Source organism: Taudactylus pleione, unplaced genomic scaffold (assembly GCF_031769625.1).
Source record: "Taudactylus pleione unplaced genomic scaffold, aTauple2 ptg001314l, whole genome shotgun sequence".
Taxonomy (NCBI): domain Eukaryota; kingdom Metazoa; phylum Chordata; class Amphibia; order Anura; family Myobatrachidae; genus Taudactylus; species Taudactylus pleione.
The window spans coordinates 6,777,764-6,797,455 of record NW_028285714.1 but is presented as its reverse complement, the minus strand read 5'-3'; the positions used below and the strand labels follow the sequence as shown (position 1 = coordinate 6,797,455).

Genomic DNA, 19,692 nt, shown 5'->3' with positions numbered 1-19,692 from the left:
CAAAAAAAGTAAAAAAAAAAAAAAATAGGGACACCACAAAAGAATTAATTAAAATTCGGTGTGAAAAAAAAGAAGAGAGGAAACAGTGTTTAAAAATAGGGAAATAGGTTCAGGGGTATTCTGTAAGTATGCAGCAGGTGTTTTCTAGAATAGGCTATTAGCGGCAGGTGCATTGTTGCAGAATTTTAAAAAAAATTACTTTAGGGATTTAAAAATATGCTATTACCCATTTTCATGTACCCCAAATTTGATGGGACCACTTAAAAAAAAAAAAAAAAAAACCGTAAATGCTCTTCTGCATCACTTCTTCAATGTCGGGAAAAAAACACCTGCCGCGGCTATTTAAAAACCCCGACTTTCTTCTGCAGGCAAAAACATGTCTGGACATCTTTAGGGGGTGTCCTACAATTATTTTCAGAAAATTCCCATTTTTTTCGTGGATCCCAAATCTCCGGGTCCCATTTTCTCTCATTCTAAATTGAATACGGGGATAGAGCAGATACACGCCCAATACTTTATCCCAAGAAAATCTCCGATGTGGAGCAAAAAGTCAAGCATGGACTTTTCCCTCCCTAATTGAATACAGGCCTTAGTTTTTTATTATATGATCTCAAATTAGGGGGCATCTGCTTTGCTAAAATGTACATATTTACAGCTATATGGAAAAAAATTCAACATTGAACATATTGGCAATGGTATCTGCATGTGTGAAATTTCAACATTCTGCAGGGACTGGACAGTTAGAGTTAGGGTGAGGTACAGGTGGGTTATGTTAGGGTAGGGGTTAGAGTTAGGCACTAGGTGGAGGCTTATGGTTAGGTTACGGGAGAGTATGTTAGAGTTGGGCACTAGGGGGTGGGTAAGAGTTAGAGTTTTAAGACTATAGATCTAGAAGGCCTCTCATCTACACAGTCAGTTGTATCTATAGCCACCTCTCATAGTAATTTTAACCTGTTCAATAGCTTTAATTTTGGACTGTGGGTGCGGCCTACAATATGTGAGTCACACCACCAGGAAATTACACATTAGGTTCATGAAACATAAAAGAAACATACTGATGAATTCTAGAACAAATTTTCTGTATAGACACATGACAGACTGTCAGAAAGGCAGTATAGGTAAAATTAAAATCAAAGCTATTGAACAGGTTAAAATTACTATGAGAGGTGGCTATATATACAACTGACTGTGTAGATGAGAGGCCTTCTAGATCTATAGTCTTAAAACTCTGAGTCCAGGAGGTCTCAATGACTCAATCAAATTAAATAGTGTACAGAACAGTACCTCGATCTATTATTATCTTTATCTCTGTCTCTCTGTGAAATCATGATCCTTCTCTATCTCCTCATCTCTGGCTCTCTATTGGTGTGATTTTTTGAGTTATAAAATTTACCACCCTCTATACAAAACACGAACACCTTATATACTCATGTGCTTTTATGTATATATATATGTATATATATAAAGTTACTGGAGCCGGCACTCCATGGTACCAATCAATACTTGCCCAGGTGCCATCTGAGGTGGAGGAACCTAATGTATGAACGTGAAGAAAACAGCGGCACTCACGGGACTGGGTAAAATATGACTCAGGTACACAAGAGGTGTAAGGGATTCGACGTTTCAGTCAGTGAGGACTTTTATCAAGAATACAGCAGTGATACAAAGTACATATCTTTATAGAACTGTGTAATGGTGGTTAAGTGCTGTCCGCGCCCATCCAGCTGGTCGCCGTGTTAATGACATCATCAGCATGCGTTGCCCGAGCTGTCACGATGCACGTGACCTGCGGCGTGTGATGCTGAAAATACTGACGTACATCCACCGGCGTCAGCTGCAGGGCGGAGGGCGGAGTTATGTAAATGGTCACCAAGGAGACAGTGGGTAACAAACAAGATAAACAAGCGAATGCAACAATGTGATAGGTGCATCAAAATAAACAGGGTGCCAACTGATGTTGGAAATAAACCTGCATATATAGGTGAACAAATACATGAGTGCTAAACAAACCATAAGTATAAAACATATAACATATAAACTGCAATGATCATCATATGGTGCAATTATGCACAACAATTATTTAAGCGAAAAAATTAAACAGCACTAATTGAGATGATACAGTGGATAACAAGATTAATCAGACCAATGAGCAAGCAATAAAAGCTGGATCTACACAGTGTGGCATAGGGATAAAAGAAAAGAAAATAGGGGCTATACAAAATGCTGGTATCACAGGACTAAGCAGGTGCATCTGAAAAACCTTTCACATATAAATGGATATGTATAGACATGGGATGGAATGGTGAAACAATGCTGCAACACTGTAGAGGAAATCGCCTGTGATGAACAAAGGACCACATCACGTGGAGTGTGGAAAAGATCTAAATGACCGAAAGAGGTAAGAATTGGAAAAAGTCCAAACTTATATACGATTTACAAAACCTGGTATTCCAAGGGAGTCACCCACCCTAGTACTGACCGGGCTTATCCAGTGTGAGTATGTTAGTAAACCTAGAGAAAGTAACCATCGGCCTCTCCAACAATTATAACCTCTAAAGTAGGTCATAGATCACACACATTAAGTGGAACCCTGGTCCAAAGACAAAATAGGCGTAGAACAAATCAAATGTAGTGGTGGAGACAAGAAATGATGGCCAATGATATTAAGCTGTATGATGGTCAAAATAAATCAAGCACAGCATCATAGAAAAATAGTGATCAAGTATCTGGACATATATTGAGTCTAATAAAAAAATGGTGATCAAAACATGAAGATATATATGCAACCAATTGAACGCACAAGGAAAAATAGGGGACATAAGCATAGTTCAAATAAAAAAGGCAAACGATAATGTCTCAATAAGCCCCAAAGGTGCAACCATTTTCATGTTATGTATCCAATGTGCTTCCAATTGCAATAGGCGTTTATCTCTATCACCTCCTCTCTTAGTGGTCGGCACGTGATCGATAACCTTGTGTCTCAAAGTGGCTAACGGATGTTTGAATTCTTTAAAATGTCTAGCCACGGGCTGATCATTGTCTTTTCCCTCAAGGGCTTGTCTAATGGCTGTGCGATGTTGCGAAATCCTGATCCTCATCGTACACGATGTTTTGCCTATATAGGCCAGGCCGCACAGACACCAATTGATATAGATAATAAATTTGCTCATACAGTTCAGAACATGTCTGATAGGGATACGTCTCCCTGAATGCGGATGGACAACATGGGAGCCAGTTTCCATGTGTCTGCATGTGGTACAGCTGATGCATTTATAACAGCCAGGCTTGCGAGATAGAAAATTGGTACCCAATGAGTCTTCGGAAGTAGAAATGTCATTATGTACCAGCCATTCCTTCAAATTCTTACCTCTCAAGTAGCCCATCATAATTCTAGAAGAATATAATGGTTTAAGGTTACTGTCAGTGTTGACTATCGGCCACAGTTTTTTGACAGTAGAATTGATAGAGTTGCTCAAGGTGTTATACTGGGAGATGAACATGGTAGGTGGTTTATGAAGCCTATTGTATGGTCATTCATTATGGCTGTCATTGCATTTCTTGAGAGCTCTGGTTTTGGCTTGACGGAGTTCCACTTCATTGTAGCCACGATTCAAGAACTTTTTCATCATGCAATCCATTTGATCGCCAGCCATCTTAGTGTCACTCATGATTCGCCTGATACGCAGGAATTGAGAGTAAGGTAAACTTTTCTTAAGTGGTACTGGATGATAACTCTCAGCGTGCAGCAGAGTGTTACAGTCTGTTGGTTTCGTGTATACATTTGTGATGAAAGCTGAGCCAGACCAGCTGATGTTGACATCCAAATAATGTACATTCTGTGTGCTGCATTCATAAGTAAATTTGATATGTTCATGCATTAAATTAATTTGCCGCATTGCTGTAGAAAATTGTAACGAGGTCCCAGACCAAATAACAAAAATATCATCTATGTATCTGATGAAATATACAAGATGTTTGTTGAATTCCGGGTTTGATAAGAACAACATTTGTTCAATTTGGAACATATAAACATTAGCAAATGAAGGTGCTACATGGGACCCCATAGCGCATCCCTTCTTCTGTAGATAGAAACCATTACCAAAGAAAAAATAGTTCCTGGTGAGGGTTTTCTCTAAGAGTAGAATAAAAAGCTCAATATTAGGTCTAGTGTACTCAAGTTTAGACTCCAAAAAGGATTTCATATATTCCAATCCCTGAGAATGAGGGATGCTGGTGTACAATGCCACCACATCAATAGTACAAAGTAAAAGATTTGCTGGTAGATCTTGTAACTGAAATAATTTTTCAATGAAAGAGTTAGTGTCTTTCAAAAATGTCAGTTCACTTGTCAGCAACGGCTGTACATAGAAGTCCAAAAATTTAGATACTACACTAAATAAAGATCCTCTGGAAGAAATAATTGGTCGTCCTGGTGGGGAAATAAGGGATTTATGTATTTTAGGTAGAGTGTAGATCAAGGGTACAGTGGGTTTAGCAGTTTTTAAATTCTGGCCCAAGTTATTGTCAAGCCAATTGTTGGAAATGGCATCATCCAGAATTTGATCAAGTTCTAGTTTATAGAAATTGGTAGGATCACTTTCCAATCTCATGTAGACTTGTTGATCAGTTAATTGTCTGTAGATCTCATTTTTGTAAGAGGTGGTATCTTGAAGAACCACTGCTCCGCCTTTATCTGCAGAACGAATCACAATATTCTTATCATTGCTTAATGTGTGTAAAGCATTATATTCGTCTTTGCTGAGGTTTAAATATGTTTTGGGACTATTTTTGGTCTCTAAAGTGACATGATGGGCTACCAACCTAATAAAGCTCTTGATAGAGGCGTTAATTGATTGGGGTTCAAAGGTGGATTTACTCTCAACTGGACCTTTAGAGTAAGACGAAGTGTCAGAGTCTTTGGCTGCATAAAATTCTTTAAGTTTCAGGTTGCAGTGAAATTACCACAAATCTTGTTTCCAAAGGAAACTGTCAAACTTACATGTGGTCACAAAAGATAGCCCTCTGTTTAAAAGACTCATCTCAGCAACTGTTAGGGTTTTGCTGGAAAGATTAACAATTATATTCTCTTTTTGTAAGGTCTTTTGCCTCGATCTCCTCCCCTGCCCTCCACGTCGCGTGCGGGCCCTCCTCCTCTTTGTAAACCCCTAAATGGGGTTTCTGAGACGCTGGAGTGGGAATACAATCTGTTTCACTATGGGATGAATTTGCAGCACTAGAATAATCAGTGTCAGCAATAGGTCTACGTTTGAATAATTTTTTTGTTTTGTAAGGACGAGTTGGAAGAGCTCTGCCAGTTACCCATGTATATACGCGTTGTTCCTGATAATCAAGGTTGACTTTGGCTAATTTTTCTTTTTTATATTTAATTAGATCACGTTTATAGTCATTGATCTGTGTATTCAATTTAGTCATCCAATCCGTTGAAGTATCACTGGACAAGGATGACAAATGTGAAATTTCAAATGACTTGATTTTGTCCTTTATATCATTGAGTTCCCTGCCTGATTCTTCAATGACAAGAAGTATCAGTTCCAGGGAACATTTGTTTAGAACTGCCACCCATTTCCTGCAGAACTCAACATTGTTTCTTCCAATTGTAGGGATATTTTTAATGCGAAACCCTCTGGGTATTTTTCTTTCCCTGTGGTAGTCTGACAACGTGACTCCATGAAAGTAGTAATCCACCTCTTTCTTTTTAAGTTTTAATATTGAGTGATACAATTCATCAACTGAGTCTGATCCTGCAGACTGTAAGAAAGAATCTTTGAAATATAAATGTTCTGCCTCAGATTCACTAAAGCTTAAAATATCACCAATTGGAAGTTGAAGATTATCGAATCCACTGCCGTCAGCAGGGGTACTAAGGTTACTGAGGTTATTGGTATTGGTCTGTGTCATGTTATAATCAATGTGCAGATAAATATGTGCCAGGAAAATGTAGAAAAAATTGATTAAACAATCAAATAGGCAAAACATTGTGTATGATGAGGATCAGGATGGCGCAACATCGCACAGCCATTAGACAAGCCCTTGAGGGAAAAGACAACGATCAGCCCGTGGCTAGACATTTTAAAGAATTCAAACATCCGTTAGCCACTTTGAGACACAAGGTTATCGATCACGTGCCGACCACTAAGAGAGGAGGTGATAGAGATAAACGCCTATTGCAACTGGAAGCATGTTGGATACATAACATGAATACGGTTGCACCTTTGGGGCTTAATGAGACATTATCGTTTGCCTGTTTTCTTTGAACTATGCTTATGTCCCCTATTTTTCCTTGTGCGTTCAATTGGTTGCATATATATCTTCATGTTTTGATCACCATTTTTTTATTAGACTCAATATATGTCCAGTTACTTGATCACTATTTTTCTATGATGCTGTGCTTGATTTATTTTGACCATCATACAGCTTAATATAGTTGGCCATCATTTCTTGTCTCCACCACTACATTTGATTTGTTCTACGCCTATTTTGTCTTTGGACCAGGGTTCCACTTAATGTGTGTGATCTATTACCTACTTTAGAGGTTATAATTGTTGGAGAGGCCGTTGGTTACTTTCTCTAGGTTTATTAACATACTCACACTGGATAAGCCCGATCCCGTCCGATCTTGGAAGCTAATCAGTGTCTGGCCTGGTCAGTACTAGGGTGGGTGACTCCCTTGGAATACCAGGTTTTGTAAATCGTTTATAAGTTTGCACTTTTTCCAACTCTTACCTCTTTCGGTCATTTAGATCTTTTCCACACTCCACATGGTGTGGTCCTTAGTTCATCACAGGCGATTTCCTCTACAGTGTTGCAGCATTGTTTCACCATTCCATCCCATGTCTATACATATCCATTTATATGTGAAAGGTTTTTCAGACGCACCTGCTTAGTCCAGTGATACCAGCATTTTGTATAGCCCCTATTTTATTTTCTTTTATCCCTATGCCACACGGTGTAGATCCAGATTTTATTGCTTGCTCATTGGTCTGATTTATCTTGTTATCCACTGTATCATCTCAATTAGTGCTGTTTAATTTTTTCGCTTAAATAATTGTTGTGCATAATTGCACCATATGATGATCATTGCAGTTTATATGTTATATGTTTTATACTTATGGTTTGTTTAGCACTCATGTATATGTTCACCTATATATGCAGGTTTATTTCCAACATCAGTTGGCACCCTGTTTATTTTGATGCACCTATCACATTGTTGCATTCGCTTGTTTATCTTGTTTGTTACCCACTGTCTCCTTGGTGACCATTTACATAACTCCGCCCTCCGCCCTGCAGTTGACGCCGGTGGATGTACGTCAGTATTTTCAGCATCACACACCGCAGGTCACGTGCATCGTGACAGCTCGGCCGCACGCTGATGACATCATTAACACGGCGACCAGCAGGATGGGCGTGGACAGCACTTCACCACCATTACACAGTTCTATAAATGTATGTACTTTTTATCACTGCTGTATTCTTGATCAAAGTCCTCAAATCCCTTACACCTCTTGTGTACCTGAGTCTTATTTTACCCAGTCCCGTGAGTGCTGCTGTTTTCTTCACGTTCATACATTATGTGTATATATATATATATATATGTATGTACATATGTGTGTGTATGTGTGTGTGTATATATATATATATATATATATATATTTCTTCTTCGGGGTCCATGGGGTCCTCAGCCATTATCCTGGGGTATGAATCTCAGTCACCAAACAGTTAACGAAAAATGAGTTCTCTGCTCCCAGGATGCAGCGGGGTTCCTCCCCATATACCCCACCCCCTGCCTCAGGTTGCCAGTTCTTCCTGTTTGGTGTGTTCACCACATAGAGCAGTCCTGCAGACGAGTAACAAAAAAAAACAAAAAATGGAGAGAGAGTTTACTCTCTATCTCAGCAGGTGGTCTGAGCTGTCCTGGAAGCAGCCTTGTGCCTGATAGGAGGCGCACCTGCCACGCGCGGCAACTACCTCCTCCGGCGCCACACCACTAGCCTTGGCAGGTCCATGGCAGGGGATTCGGCAGGGGCTCTCAGGCCCTGGACCGCAACCGGATCAAGGGGATGGCAGGCATGCAGGTGGTTGCAGTGGCCGCTGACGCCGGGACCACGTGGTGGTCCGGCCTCCGGTGGTGAGACTGGCTGGAGGCGCGCTGCAGTCAGGAGGCATGCGGCTTGTCTCCTAGCCTAGACCGCCGGGATATGATGTTCCTGACCAGCCAGGGCTTGTGGCAGCGGCCAGGTCAGTTTACCGGCAGGTCAAGGCAGCATAGGGGAGGTACACTTCCCCGGTGTCCCATTCCCCAATCCACACGCTAGTTCAGTCCTCTGGCACAGTGATTGTGGATTGCTCCTCCCAGCCTCCATATATAGGGCAGCCAGAGTGTATGTCAGTTGCTCTCTGAATGCTGCTCCTACAGGACGCTGGGCAGTCTCCCTGTATACCTTGCCTACTGCTGGTTTAGGTGTTTACAGGGCTCCATCCTACCTAAGCTTAGGCTGATTGTGGTAGTGAGAGCTTATATGGCTCATGGAGTATTTATGCATGACATGTGATGGTTGTTTATGGATACTGGGCCTGATTCAGAGCCGGACACTATTTGCGCTCGCACGTTCAGAAAAAGGGTCCGGATATTTAAATAGAGCGATTACTCTTTGCTGTCTGTTGATGCCTCTATGTCTGAACGAGCGAATGAAACATGCGCTCGCTATTTTTTAATAAACGCCCCCTGGCCGCTCGCATCCTATGTCATATCCACTGTTTATTAGATTAATCGAGTACATCGAAAAGGCATCTGAACTGCTCGCAGTGCTTGTGGTAGCATTCTCCTACCGCAATTATGCGAGCAGTTCAGGCTAAAAGACAACCAAGTGACGTGGTCGATGACGCTGCTTTGTTCATTATGCACACCCTTAAAATGCCCGTTTTGACCATTTGGCACGCCTGCGTTCGGATCTCCACTCCCCGTTTTCAAGCACCTTCCCCTGTTACCACCCACAAACGCCTCATTCTGTCACTCAAATTAGCAGGCATTCGCTATTTTGCGAGCACAAAATTTTCGACTGCAATTACTGGTTCGCGCATGCGTATTACAACCCATACGCATGCGCAGTTGTGTGAATATCACTCAGAGCGAACGATCAGCTGCTTACGAGCAGCTCTGAATCAGGCCCACTGTTTCTTCTGTGAAAGAACTGTAATTCCTGTATACTGTCACTGTCTCTCCCCTTCCCTTGCTACGGGTGTGTGGGTTGAGAGTAGAAAGCAGCACATAGACACTCAGAACCAGTGGCATAGTGTTATGTCTAAGGAATCTGAGGGTCTGGTGGTGGGAGCCCTGTTGCAGATATCCTGTGTAGCCTGCAAGGCAGGATTTTCCCCACAGGACTTTCTACAAAATGGGCTTTGTGGGAACTGTTTCAGACAGCCACCACACCAATTAAGTTTGCCTGTTTCAGGCCCTGAGCCCCCTTGGGCTTCATTTTCTCAGGTAACGGCTCAGGTGGCAGAATGGCTGGCTGCCCCGGTACCACCCATTTGGGGTTGGCCTCAGCAGATGCATCCTATGCCCATGATGTGGCCACCTTGGATGGACCCTGGTGCTGGTAAGGTTATGGCATCATCCTTGGGGGTTTTCCAGCCTCAGGCTGTCAAGCCAAAGCAGCCTAAAGCTAGGCGCCATATATCACCTCATATGGGTGAGTACTCCAGTGCCTCCTCCGAGGAGGAACAGGCACAGGACTCTTCACAGGAGTCTAGCTCAAAGGAGGGCGATGATCATTTCCCAGTAGCCGATGTCCCTTTTCTGATAAGGGCAGTAAAATCAGTGTTAAATATCGAGATAGGGGATCTTCCGCCTAGGAAAGCCCCCCTGTTTAAGTGCCAGAAAGTGGTTAAGGCAGAATTCCCAAAGTCTGAACATTTGTCAGAACTTATGGAGGAAGCCTGGGTTCGTCTGGATAAGATAAACATTCTTCTAAAAGAATGAGGCTTCTATATCCTTTTCTAGCAGAGGATTGTGCCAAGTGGGAGAATTCACCGTCAGTTGATGCACATGTAGCACAGCTGATTAAACGTACCACTCTGCTAATCTCAGCAGTTTTGCAGAAGGAAAACACAGATAGGAGACTGGAGACATGTATCAAATCAAATTTTTTGCTGGCTGGAACGGCCACCCACCCAGCTATGGCCACTGCCTGGGTAGCAAGAGCTATTGAGGAGTGGGCCAAGACTCTAACATAGTCTTTACCAGATGCCTCTAAGGAGCAACTGGATATGATCTCCTTTATTAGAGAAGAGGCCTTGTATTTGGGAGATGCCGCTTTGGATGCAGGGATCCTTTCCTCTAAAGTTTCAGCAGAGTCCATGGTGGCACATAGTATCCTCTTGTTGAAGGATTGGAAGGCAGATGCCGGGTCCAAAAAGGCCCTAGAATTCCTTCCATTCACAGGAGGTGTTCTCTTTGGTCCAGAATTTGACAATATTGTATCCTTCATGGTAGCCACAAAGACGGCAGGTTTGCCATCAGCAACCTCGTCTAAATTGAGGAGGGCGTTCTTTTGGGGGTTTTGGCCAGAGGGCAAAGCCAAAGGTCAGCCCTCAGCGAGATTTCCACCAAAAAAGGCAGGACCCAGGAAGCCCTGGCAGAACAAACGTCCAGGATCTAGGGTCCAGTATAAACCAGTGGCCTGATGGGATGGGCCTCCCCCTGGGGGATCCCAGGGTGGGGGGCCAACTACTTTGGTTCTCAGAGCCCTGGCACCTCACGATGGAGGATGCCTGGGTTTGAGGAGTTGTTTCCCGAGGGTACGCCCTGACGTTTTGGAGGACTCCTCTGCAAAGGTTCTTTTGTGTAAACCTGCAGGTGGGTTCAGAAAAAGATTTGGCCCTTCAGAAGACTATTCTTGCCTTGCTAGCATAAGAAGTAGTGATTACAGTGCGAGAGAATCAGTTCCCAGAGGGTTTTACTCCAATCTGTTCTTGGTTCAGAAACCGAATTGGTCATATCGGCCTATTCTGAATCTGAGAGAGCTCAACAAATTTGTTCAAGCCCTCGGGTTCAGGATGGAAATATTGTGATCGATTGTGTTGGCAATGGAACAGGGGGACAATATGGTATCCCTAGATATACAGGATGCTTACCTTCACATCCCAATCACACAGGCTCATCAAAAATTTCTTCATTTTGCGGTAGGGGAGGAACATTTTCAGTTCCAGGCCCTGCCGTTTGGCCTGTTCACAGCTCCTTGGGTATTCACCAAGGTGATGGCAGTGATGATGGCATGCCTCAGACGCCAAGGCGTCAGGATTTTGCCTTACTTGGATGACCTCCTGTTGCTGGGGCAGTCCCCACAGCAGGTACAGGGTCATTTGAGGCTGACAGTATCATATCTGTACAGTCAAGGCTGGATCATAAACTGGCAAATGTCGTCACCCTGTCCGGTACAACAGATGTGTCATTTGGGAGTGAGATTGGACTCCGTGGTGCAGAAAATATATCTGCCGGAGGAGAAGATCCTTACCCTACAATCACAAATATGCAGGTTGCTTCGCAACAGGCAGATATCGGTTCTAGTAGCCATGCAGGTCCTGGGGTCGATGGTGGCCACCTTCAGGATGGTGGAATATGCTCAATTCCACTCCAGACCATTGCAGCAATTAGTTCTGTCTTGCTGGAACAAGGATCATCGCATGATCAGGTCTCAGCTGCTGCATCTCTCTCCAGAGGTACGGTTGTCCCTGACCTGGTGGTTGCAGACAAAGCATCTCAGGCAGGGTCGCCCCTTTTGGGTGCTGGATTGGACATACTCAAAACCAATGCCAGTCTTCAAGGTTGGGGGGGTGATGACGGGGTCACACACTTTCCAAGTAAAGTGGTCAGTGGCAGAAAGCTGGCTACCGATAAACATCCTGGAACTAAGCGCTATATTCAAAGCTTTAGTGCAGGCTTAGGAAATCTTAAAGGGCAGGTCGGTGCAGATACAGTCAGACAATCGCACCGCGGTCGTCTACCTAAATCTTCAAGGGGGCATAAGGAGTCGGGCTGCCTTGGTAGAGGTATCAAAGATCCTGGTATGGGCAGAGACTCATCTGCCCACGATATCTGCTGTGTTCATTCCAGTAATCCTGAATTAGGAGGCCGATTTTCTCAGTCGGCAAGAGATAAATGCAGGAGAATGGGCCCTACATCCCCAGGTTTTTTGGAACCTTGTGGACAGGTGGGGTCTACCAGAAATAGATCTGATGTCATCAAGAAGGAACAACAAGGTTCCCAGGTATGGATCCTGGACAAGAGATCTGAGAGCCGAGTTTGTAGATGCACTGTCAGCAAAATGGCGTTACAAGCTGGTATATCTGTTTCCCCTGTTTGCTCTTCTGCCCAGAGTTGTCAGAAAGATCAAACAAGAGGGCAGCACAGTCATATTAATAGCTTTGGCATGACTGAGACGGCACTGGTTCACAGATCTATGGTCTCTCTCCATAGACACTCCATGGCCTCTGCCATTGAGACCGGATCTGTTGCTACAGGGTCCCTGCTGGTACCTGGATCTTCATCGGCTATCGCTGTCGGCATGGCTCTTGAGGCCTCTGTCTTGAGGAAGAAGGGTTTTTCCGAGTCTTTTATGTGGACGATGTTGAAAGCACAGAAACCATCCTCAGCCTGTATATACTATAGGGTTTGGCATACTTTCTTTCATTGGTGTGAAATGAAAGGGTATGATCCACAGAAATTCCTGATATCCAGAGTGCTTGATTTTCTTCATAGTGGTCTGGAAAAAGGGCTCTGCCTGGCCTCTTTAAGGGTAAAGGTGTCAGCTTTTCAGTCTGGTATCAACATAAAATTGATCTGAGACCGGTTATAAAGAACTTTTTTCAGGGGGTGTTGAGGATTCAGCCTCCCTTAGTTTCCCCGGTTGTTCTATGGGACTTGACTCTAGTTCTGAAGGTTTTACAGGCTCCTCTGTTCGAGCTTATAAATTCAATAGACATCAACTGGCTAACAGCAAAGACGGTATTCCTCCTTGCTACGGCATCTGCACATAGAGTGTCGGATTTAGCTGCGCTTTCCTTATGGGAGCCATTCTTGGTATTTCATCAGGATAGAGCAGTACTATGTACTAGGGAGGGTTACCTTCTGAAAGTGGTGTCTAAATTTCTTATTAATGAAGAAATAGTAGTACCAGCATTTCAGGGCACAAGTCTCTCACAAGGTGAGGCTTCCCAGGATGTGGTCCGTGCTTTGAGAATTTATGTTAAATGCACAAGCAAATGGAGGAAGTCCGATTCACTTTTTGTGCTTTACGGTTGTCATAAGCGTGGCTGGCCAGCCAGTAAACAGACACTGGCCAGGTGGATTCGCATGGCAATTTCATTGGCTTATACACAGGCTGGTATGCGGGTGCCGGATTCAGTGACGGCACATTCTACTAGGACGGTAGGTCCATCATGGGTGGCCCGCCAGGGTGCTTCTGCTGAGCAATTATGCAAAACAGCCACATGGTCTTCCATCCATACATTTGTCAAATTTTATTCATTTGACACCTTTGTCTCTCAGGATGCCTCCTTCAGGCGTAGGATTCTCCTCTCTTCCAAGAGCCAGGAGCGTCCCCGCCCATAAGGTTAGTGCTTTGGGATATCCCCATCGTAATGGCTGTGGACCCCATGGACCCCGAAGAAGAAAATAATAGTTATGGTATGACATACCTTTGTTAACTCTTTTTCTTTGAGGTCCATGGGGTCTACAGGACACCCACCCAGATGCACCTGTAGTTCTGGGGGAGGTTTTATCATAGTTCATCTATTGAGAGTCTGGACTCATGAGTATGGGTCTTTTCTTTCATACCTGTTTGTCTCTGCCAGCTTGAGCTTGGTAACGAACTGGCTACCTGAGGCAGGGGGTGGGGTTAATGGGGAGGAACCCCGGTGCATCCTGGGAGCAGAGAACTCATTTGCGTTAACTGTTTGTTGACCGGGATTCATACCCCAGCATAATGGCTGTGGACCCCATGGACCTCGAAGAAAAAGAGTTAACAAAGGTATGTCATACCATAACTCTTATTATATATTATTTTCCTTGTGTATCCCTCTAACAATTTTCTATCCAATTTTTTATTAAAAAAAATAATAATAATAATTTATGTTACTGTGGATTATTATTTTAAATGCTACATATTCAGGCTATCTGAGCTAGTAATCTCTTCCTTTTAGATAGATAGATATACATTTTTTTGGCTTAGCGATGACTGATATATAATAACAGTCTCTATTTATGTGATAAGTTATTAATGAGTGGTATTAATATTGGGATATAGCTGTTGGAATGCACAAATGTCACCAGCTAGACCTCAATTATGAAAAGGAGACGACTCTGTGTCCTTAGACAGTAACAGCTGAGCAAAATGGCCGCTGGAAAACATAAACGATCTCTTGTGGATTACAGAACAGGAAGTAGCATAATAACATGGCTGCTGTAATGTACAAGTGATGTCATGTGGAATGCAAAAACAGGAAGAGGCGGGGCTTAAGCCCACAATCCACACAGTGGACACAGCTGCTCCAGTTTAATCATTTAGCATCCAATTAAGGTGCTATAAAAGAACTTTTAGAATGGGAAAAAAAGTAATTCTGTCTGAGGAAGCCGCTGAGGTATACCACAAGGCAGGAAAACACGTTACAGGCTCCAGCTCCACACAATCATCCACCAAAACAGAGTGCTCTGTTGGATCAACTTCACTGTGAGTAAGGACATCAAGATAACTCTGTGAACACCATCACCTGGGCATTAACAAGATTATTGCCAATATCTTTGTTTACAAAATGGGTGAAGGATAGCGGAGAATACTTGTACCTGCTGAATATATATATATATATATATATATATATATTACATTAAGGGAAATGGGAGGATCTTTCTCTCTCTATGAGAAATTTCCCAACTATTAAATGGGCATTAAATTTGAGATTGTGTACTCACATATATGTATAATCAAGTCCTCTCCAACCATCAAGGATCAAAAAGTATTGTTATTCAATTGGTCCTTGACCTAATAAAATGGTATGGATAAAAATACACTTGGAATCTTGAAGTGTCATTTTGGGATGTAATCCAGAAAAACGTCTAGTGAAGTGTGGAGCGGTTTCATTTAATATATTGTATTTATATGTTCACTTCCACATCATAGCAACATATGTGGAGTTGTCGGCAGCTTGCTATTATCTCGGCTGCTTTATATAACCACATACTCAGATATTAACCTGATATTCCAGAAGTATTTATACCTATGCATTGTTATTTATGCAAATTGTCTTGTGTTTTAATTTTGTGTTTTATATATTGCTATTTGTATGTCATATTAAACTGTATTTATTATAATTAAGACAGAAGGTCTCCAATCAGCAGCGTTTTTTATTAATCTTTTTTCGTGGTTTTTACTGTTAAGAGGTGTGGCAAGTACCTCTATTAAGAAGCTGCAGCATGGATTGGGCACTAAGATCGATATCGCCATATTCAGATCAGGCACCTAGGTGTTTGTGTTTTGGTGTAAGTTCCTGAGTAAGTCTGGCTGTGCAAAGTGTGTGCCATTTATTCCATCCAGGTGGCTCCACCTGCATCTCATCCACATACTGTATGCTGCTTGTGCCATCTGGGTAGCACGGAATGCATCCTACCCCAGAAGCATCTGTCACCACGCAGTGGCTTGTGTCAACCCGGTGGCACCAGTCACAGCTTAGTGTCCTACTGGTGGCACTGGTAGCTACTCTGCCTTCCAGGTGCGCAATTTAGCACACCATTGCCAGTGTCATCCCAGTGGTATGGTAGCAACTCTGCATTCCAGGTGCGCAATATAGCACACAATTGCCAGTGTCATCCCGGTGACACTGGTAGCCACTCTGCATTCCAGGTGTGCAAATTAGCACACCATCGCCAGTGTTATTCCGGCAGCACTGGTAGTAACTCTGCATTTTAGGTGCACTATTAAGCACACCATCACCAACATTCTTGTTGCATACCTCTCCAGTGTCTCATCAGACTAAAGGCTGCAATGGTCCTGGGGCCTCAGGTCACCATCAGCCCTCAAGGCTGCTGCAACAGCCCAAAGGCTGCTTCACACCATTAGTCACTTGGCCACGACTATAAAGGCCACAATCAGTCCCCAAGGCTGCTCCAACATCCGAAAGGCTGCTTCACACTATCATCCCCTTGGCCACAACTATAAAGGCAACAATCTGCCTCCAAGCCTGCTCCAGCAGTCCCAAGGCTGCTTCACATTACCAGTCTCTTGGCCATGATTAAAAATGCCATGACTATAAAGGCCACAACCAGACCTCAAGGCTGCTCCTACAGTCCACAGGCTGCATCACACCTCTTGCCCTCGGCACAACTAGTCAAAACAAACCAGCCCCAAGGCAGCATCGACAGCCCAACGGCTGCAACCAATTACTTAACCCTTGGCCATGACTAGAACAATACATTCCAGCCCTCAAGGCTGTGATCAGTTGGCTCTACATTAATACCGTTGATTCTCTCCAGGAATCAGAACACTCATGTAGCAATGACACAATCAGATCAAATATATAATAATCTTGCCCCCCACAGATAAATTATTATGACAATGTTTTGAGACATTTGTGCTTTTTCAATCCAATTGAGACATCATTTAGAGCTAGAACACATGGGCAATTTTTGGCGATTGCATTTGTTTCTGTGGGGTGATGGGGAGCAAGTGGAGAACTGGAAGAAGTGTGAAGCAATAAGAGTGGAAAAGAAAATGTGCAGCAGAGTTGAGAATAGATTTTAGAGGGCAAGACTGAAGTTTGGAAGTCCAGAGAAGTGGATTACAGCACTCTATAAGACAGGTGCATCTTAAAAGAGGAGGAGGACCTGTATGCACTCCCTGTGTGGGGCCCCCTCCTCTCTAACTGGTGGCCGACAGCCAACTGACATGGCTGGCCAGCTACTGGAGCATTAGTAGACTCCAGGCACTAGAGTGTACCCAGAGTCTACTGCAAATGCGCAGAACACTGGAAAAATGGCCACGGTGGCCATTTTCCGGTGTTCTGAACAGCGCTAACACTCGCCACGGGACCACGGACAGGTACGTTTAAAATAATATGGGTGCAGGGTGTGCGGTGTGGGGCCCCCCTGGACCTGGGGGACCATGTGGCCCACACACACTGCACCCATTATACATACACCACTGCTATAAGACCTGATGATTGTATGAATTATAGTTCTTTTTGCTTTCATGATAGGGTATGATCAAGATATTACAGAGGTGGAAATGATGGGATTTGGAGAGGCATTGCATGTGGGTGAAGAATGGGAAGACAGAGTAAAGGATGTCACCAAGACAGCTGACTTGAGGGACAAAGGAGAGAGATCTGTTGTCAGGAGAGAGGAGTCCTTGGTTGGGAGATAAGTTGAAGTTAGATATTGAGACACAGAAGAAGGAAATACACAAGTAGGCAGTGAATCAAGAGAATGTTATATCCTGGAGGCTAAAATAGTTGGAGAAGGATATGGTAAATAATGTTCTCCTTAAATTTTACATTTGCATTTGAAAATACTAGAGAAATGACCCTTCGTTTTTGCCTGTGAGGATATGTCACGGGACACCACATGTGGCACCCAGCTTCTACATAACTGGTCTTTTGGTGGCTGTCCCTTGCTCCTCACTCTCCTTCTCTCAGTAATATGTGACAGTAACATCTCCAGCTACCTATAGGGATGGGCATACACACTCAATCACACTCATGATTTGTGCTAGCTGTCAGGTGACCACTGACATCATGGGGGTAAGAGATTCAAAAACCCTTCTTTATTTAAACACCACTCTGGAAGCTATTAGTTTACAGAGCATGTTTTATACTCCTCTTTGAATTAACCCTTTGTACGGTGTTGTCCTATATGTATTTGACCTATAGTATGTAGACTTGTGAGCTAACTATTAATTTTCCCTTTTGCTCAGTGTTGGATGCTGAAAACCAGATATTCCCAGACTCTGTCCTCAAGATACCCCAACAGTACAGGTTTTAAGGATATCCATGGTTAAGCACAGATGGTCATATCAAAATAATGAGGTACTAATTAAGTCACCTGTGTCCAAGCTTGATTATCCTTAAAACCTGAACCATTAGGGTGCCTTGAGGACAGAGTTTGGTAACCTCTGGCCAAACCTCCTTGTGGAGGTTTCTGGTAAAATAACACCTATATAATTGGGCTTGCCATATCATCCCTTTAATTCGGGAAACATATGAATTGCAAAGATTCTGTGGCTAGCTGACTTCAAGTCTCCATTTTACCAGGTTTTTATCAGCCACAGAACATGTGAAAATTACGTGTCCCTAATTAAAGGGATGATATGGCAAGATTAGTATAATAAACTCTCTACTGTACCTCTGCTGTTTGTAGTGTAAATCATATGGATAGTGGAAATCCAATACATCTAAAACAGAATAGAGAAAGGCTGTCATTGAAACCATGGTGAGGGCAGTATTCAGTAGATTGGAAAAACAAAATGCCAGATCGGCTTGTGTCAAGAAGGTAGTGGATGGAAAGAAAGATGGTGTTAGGCAGATTTACACAGACAACTGAATAAGTTTGGAGGCAAATGGGTGGATGGAGCAATGACTAGGGATATAGTAGGGCTGGAGACAAGGGTGTGTTTTAAATGTTGAACATGTGGGCAATGTTTGCATACACCATACAGTATGTGTGTGTGTATATATATATATATATATATATATAACATGTAATGTGTAAGTAAGGGATATGCCACATGCTTTTTTAGAAGAGTTTCTGCTCTTACTCCTGCTGGCAGATATAAGGGTGGATGGAAAAGAGGCCCTAAACTGCCCACCCTGAATATATAATGGGAGGTGCTACCTGTTGAGACTACTGTTGCGACACAAAAAAAAAAATTACAAGTACACAACTCCAACATTACCAATTATATATAAATATATTTTCCAATAAAATTTTACAATAAATAGAGGTTTTTAGCATAATCACGGCCAATGTTATGAACCTACCAACCGCATCCAGGTAACCTCTTTAGGGTAGGATAGGTTGTGCACTTGTAATTTTTCTTTTCGATATCAGGGTGGGCTACATAATCACTGATTAAACAGCTTTAGGAAAAGAGACCGCTCTCAGTCTCAAGGAGATCAGACATGGATTTAACACAAGTAATTTGGGGTTGAGGTGGTGTTACCAATGGGTGGATGTTCAATGCTAGAACTAATAGAGATGTTATGTTGTAATATAAGACTAGGGATTGAAAAAGGAAAATTGTGTGTGTTTAGATGTTTGACATCCTGATAATTAAATTCCAAAATAAATTCACCTGAACTGCTGGACTTTTAAATCAAATTATATATAAACAGATAAAAGAAAATGCATCAGAGCTATCAAATATATTGGAAACTGAATAAATACAGATGTAAAATCCATAAAATGACCCAGTGTTGTATCTTTCTACTAAATTAATGTGGTGGAAGTTTTTATTTTACATAATATTTTGCATTTGTGGCTATTTTGGTCTCAGATTTTGAACCAATTATTAAAAACAGTAATTTATAGTCAGGTGAGACAGAGCCTTTTTGGTCATACTTAGGTATACTCCAGAGTTGTGAATATAAACATTATAAGAAAAAATGAAAGAAAATATTATAAAT

The 19,692-nt window shown here is 42.6% G+C and overlaps 1 long non-coding RNA gene and 1 pseudogene across 1 annotated transcript in view; both read left to right on the top strand.

Annotated features, from left to right (window-relative positions):
- LOC148443232 (uncharacterized) overlaps nt 1-19,692 on the top strand; it is a 300,038-nt gene that overhangs the window by 69,473 nt on the left and 210,873 nt on the right. The gene's annotated exons all lie outside the window — the stretch shown is intronic.
- Nucleotides 6,593-6,712, top strand: LOC148443234 (5S ribosomal RNA; annotated as a pseudogene).